We start from the raw sequence: 5,429 nt of genomic DNA, 5'->3' as shown, positions 1-5,429 counted from the left end.
CAAATTAGTCTTCATCGATTGAACACTAATTGACATAAGGGCTATGAGCCACACAAGCTGGCTACGGGCAATTGTCGAATCTTGGGTAAGACCCAACTGTTGGTATTCCTTGGGTGATTGTTCTCCAGCTTGAACAGATCTTCCCAGTGGACTCCCCATCGATGTTAATGGCCCAACATGAGTCTTGCCATTACATATGTTTTTGGGTATTTTGTAAACACTACATGTTTTAGTGCAAAGATCGAGTTAAGTTTTTGATGAACTTACATTCACATAGGCTGATCTATAACATGACGTTTAGATGCAGTACGCACTTCAAACAGCATGGTTGTCCATACGAACTTGGAGTCCCGCCCAGCGTGGATCTCCCATTTTCTCTATAGCACTAGGCGTGCATATAGGAGCACAATTTTGTGGTATGACCACATATGTGATTACTAAATCACACAATACGTGTTGATGGTTATTTTTTGGACTCCTTCACACTTTGTTTTTCAAGCAAACTATCTGCCACGGGATAGTCTAAACGTTCTTTCCAAAATGTCACCACGGGGGTTGGTTTGGCAAGATATACCCAGGGGTTTGGATTGCCAAGGCAACACCGAAGGTCACAAGTTCACTTTCTTTATCTTCCCTAATCTCTAATGTTAGTGATTAGCAGGTCGAAGAAATTTATATATGGTACGCTTATAGGTTGAGGGTTGTACTTGACTTCCGGATAAGTATCATGTAATTTCCACCTCCTCGTAAGTACATGTTTTTTGGGTTTATTTTCCTTTCCAATTAAGTTTGTTTGTGTTATGTAATCGGGATGTTTTAGCTAGAGGGCTTTCATCCAGCTTGCTCTTTAGCCAAGTGACAAGGTCATGGATGAGCATAGCATTTTGAGAAAATATTGTTATTTTCTCCCTTCCCTGTTCATCAAGATACCGTAATGAATTTGAATCTTGTTGAAACAATTACATACCTACATGGTACGGTTCTCTTTGGCACATGTTTTCACATGGGACATAACATGGTCTAGGAACTCAAGGAGTTTGGTTTAGCTAGTGTGGAGCAATGATAATGTGGGTCCCTCTCACTCACGTCGCGGAGTGTTCCTAGTTTCCTCCACACACAAGTACAATTTGTGCTTGATGGATGTCGCTTTCTCTGCCATCCTTACTTGAGACATATTCCACATGTGGCAAATATGGTCTTTGGGACTGACACTGGCGCCTAATTCCTAATGATGAGTCACGACGAAGTCCCTACGTGTTGGTCGCATCCGTTTATTCGACCATTTGGAGCACACGATATCAGGAACACTTTCAGTGGCCAAAAATTGTCGGGTACTAAGTACAGACTTGTTACGATTACAAGTGCTGTGAAACCACCTTAACGGAGGGTCGTTTCTCCATATAGCCAAGTATGCTAAGTTACTGAGAATGTCTCATGGTTGGTACCTAGGTGTGACTGAGCTTTCACATTCTGATGGTCCAACTCTTGTTGCAAGGCTTTCACGTACGTGCCATGGAAAGTCTCGTCATGGAATTGCAGTTCGGATTTGTTTGTGTTAAATGCATGCACACTAGGTGTTATGGGTCCTAGTGTTCAACACAAATTTTTTTAGAGCGGCATGCCAATTCATGGACTTTTTTTGTTTCTGCAAATTTTTTTTGCACTTCAATTGCAACTTTTCAAGCCGATATATGAGTTTACACCCTACCGTACAAGGTAACGGCTCAGGATGGGTGTCTGTGGTGGTTGGATGGTCTATACTCTATGAGCTTACTCCACCCCAACCCGCTGTCAACCTAGTTGGTTGCCTCCACTCCATATCAAGTATATGGCTGGATACTCACTGGTTGAGTCAAAGTTATCGTCAGTCACGTCGAAGACTGTCTGCAAGTGGTTGGGGCAAGTACCTCACTCTTACTGCTGCTATTCATCTCGCATTGGATGGGCAGCTTATAAGTATTTTGCAAGTGTTGAAGGATCTGCTAAGAGCATACGTTAGCACAAAGCATTCTGAATGCGCGATTCTCTCCCTATTCTAGAATTTTCTTAGGTTTTCAACTTTGAACACCTATTGTGGTGGCATTGGATACCGATTCAATAGTTTCATAAGTCAAGGACTTAGTAGGTGTGCTGACAAAGCATGTCGGCATGTAACCTTCATTAGGGGTGAACATGTAGTTCTTTATGTTCCAAAATGTTCAGCAGTCTAACATGAGGAAACTCCCTATTTTGTCCCTCGGTAGCTATGAGCTTTTCTAGATACTCATGCAAGTTGGAAATCTGACTCACAAATTCATGGAAAGTCGTGCTAAGGTTTTCTTGCATTTTTCCAGTATCAGCATTGTAGATATTCTTGCTTGATTGGTTTTCATTATTATGGCATCCATTTGTAGTCGAATGGGACTTTCGGCTACACGATGTGGACCTCCACACTCATAGCATGAAGAGGTGGTCTCTTGGCAGTGGAATTGATATTTTGGCCTCTTGCCTCAAGAGTAGCTTTGCACAGGTGGAGAAATAGTACTCATCCCCACCCATGCAAACTTTTGTGGCCATCCGATATAGTTTGGGAGGTCCCAACCCATACTATATGCTAAAATCGATCGTACAAGCCATATGAACCATATAGCACCTCACCCAAACCATATTCGATGGCTGTGAAACTTTACAGGGATGGGGGAATGGTGCTCACCCCCTCCTGTGCAAGGTCTCACAGCCATCCAATATGGTTTGTGTGGTCTTGACCCATACTATGCCCTAAAATGGGTCGTATGAGCCATACCGGCCATTTGAGCGTATAGTTCGGGCCTTGACCGTCCATACCATATTGAATGGTTGTACAACTTTTCACTAGTGGGGTATTGGTGCTTAACCTCACCCATGAAAATTTGTATAGCCATCTGATATGGTTTGGGCAGCCCCGATCCATACTATGCGCTAAAATGGGTTGTATGTCTCATACGACCCATATGAGCACATAGTATGGGCCTTGACCACCCATACCATATCGGATGGCTGTGAAATGGGTGGAGGAATAATATTCACTCCCACTCATAAAAATTCTTGCGGCCATTCGATATGGTTTGGATAGTCCCAAAACCATACTATATACTAAAATGGGTCATATGGCTAATGCGGCCATTTTAGCGCATAGTATGGGCCTTGACTGCTCATACCATATCGGATGGATGTGCAACCTTATAGGAGTTGAAAAATGGTGTTCTCTCTCACCCGTGAAAAGTCTTGTGGCCATCCAATATGGTTTGGACAGTTTCGAACCATACCATGTGCTAAAATAGGTTGTATGGCTCATACGGCCCATTTTAGGACACAGTATGGGCCTTGATCGCCCATACCAGTTTGGATGGTTGTGCAACATTACAAGGGTTGGTAATAGTGCTTGTCCAGACCCATGAAAAATTTTGTGTCCATCCGATATGGTTTGGGTGGTCAAGGCCCATATTATGTAGTACAATGGACTGTATGAGCCATACGACCCATTTTAGCGCTTCGTATAGGCCTTGATCGCCCAAACCATATCCGATGGATGTGCAACTTTTCATGGATGGGGAAGTGATACTCACCCCCACTTGTGCAAAGTCTCATGGCCATCCGATATGGTTTGAGCGATCCCGGTCCATACTATGCGTTATAAACCCTAAACCTTGAACTGTAATCCCTAAACTATCGACCCAAAACATTAAGCCTTGAACTTTGAACCCTAAACCTTAAACCTTGAATCAAAAACCCTAAATCCTATACGCTAAGCCATAAACCCTAAACCCTAAACCTTAAACCTTGAACCATAAATTCTAAACCCTAAACCCTAAGCGTTAAACCTTGTACCAACCATAAATCTTGAACTCGAATGGTTGTGCAACTTTTCACCGGTGGGGGAATGGTGCTTCATAGCCATCCAATATGGTTTGGGCGATCTCGATCCATATTTTGCGCTAAATGGGCCGTATGGCTACCCTATACCCTAAAACCTAGACTATGAACCCTAAGTCCTAACCCATAAATCCTAAACTCGGATGGATGTGCAACTTTGCATGGGTGGGAAAATGCTGCTCATCCCCACCTGCGAAAAGTTTCACAGCCATCTGATATGGTTTGGGCGGTTTTGACCCATACTATACGCTAAAATGGATTGTATGGCTCATACGGCCCATTTTAGCATTTAGTATGGGCCTTGACCGCCCATACCATATCGAATGGCTATGCAAATTTGCATGGGTGGGGGAATGGTACTCACCCCTATCCATGCAAAGTTTCACAGCCATCCAATATGGTTTGGGCAGTCCCGACTCATACTATACACTAAAATGGGTCGCATGGCTCACACGTCCCATTTTAATGCATAGTATGGGCCTTGATCATCCATACCAGTTTGAATGGTTGTGTAACTTTTCACGGGTGAAATAATGGTGCTCACTCCTACCCGTGCAAAGTCTCATGGCCATCCGATATGGTTTGGGCGGTTCTGACTTCTACTATGCGCAAAAATGGATCATATGGCTCATACGGCCCATTTTAGCGCATACTATGAGTCTTGACCGCCCATACCACTAAGGATAGCTTTGAAAATTTACAAGGGTGGGGGAGTAGTTATCACCTCCACCCTTGCAAAGTCTCATGGCCATCCGATATGGTTTGGGCGGTATCTACCCATACTCTACCCTAAAATGGGTCATATGGTTCGTGTGGCCCATTTTAGTGCATAGAATGGGCCTTGACCACCCATACTAGTTTGGCTAGATGTGCAACTTTGCATAAGTGATGTAATGGTGCTCATCCCTACCCGTGCAAAGTTTCACAGTCATCCAATATGGTTTGGGCGGCCCATTTTAGGGCATAGTATGGGCCTTGATCACCCATACCATACTAGATGTCTGTACAACTTTGCATGGGTGGAGATAGATTCTCAACCCCACTCATGCAAAGTTTCATATCCATCTAATATGGTTTGGGCAGTCCCGACCCATGCTATGCGCTAAAATGGGTCGCATGTCTCATACAACCCATTTTAGTGCATAGTATGGGCCTTGACCACCCATACCATATCGGATGTTTGTGAAACTTTGCATGAGTGGAGGAATGCTACTCGCCCCCATCCATGCAAATTTTCACAACCATCCAATATGGTTTGGGTGGTCCCCACCCATACTATATGCTAAAATGGATCGTGTATCATTTTAGTGTATAGTATGGGTCGGGACTGCCCAAACCTTATCAGATGGCTGTGAAACTTTTCATGGATGGGGTTGAGCACCAATCACCCAACCCTCCAAATTTGGACAACCATTTGATATGGTATGGACAGTCAAGGCCCATACTATGTGCTAAAATGGGATATGTGGCTCATACATCCCATTTTAGCACATAGTATAGGTGGGTCACCCAAACCATTTTGGATGGCCATGAGACTT

The sequence above is a fragment of the Adiantum capillus-veneris genome, chromosome 27 (genome assembly GCF_014529385.1).
Source record: "Adiantum capillus-veneris isolate H3 chromosome 27, ASM1452938v2, whole genome shotgun sequence".
Lineage (NCBI taxonomy): Eukaryota > Viridiplantae > Streptophyta > Polypodiopsida > Polypodiales > Pteridaceae > Adiantum > Adiantum capillus-veneris.
Note: the sequence above shows the minus strand (reverse complement) of the source record.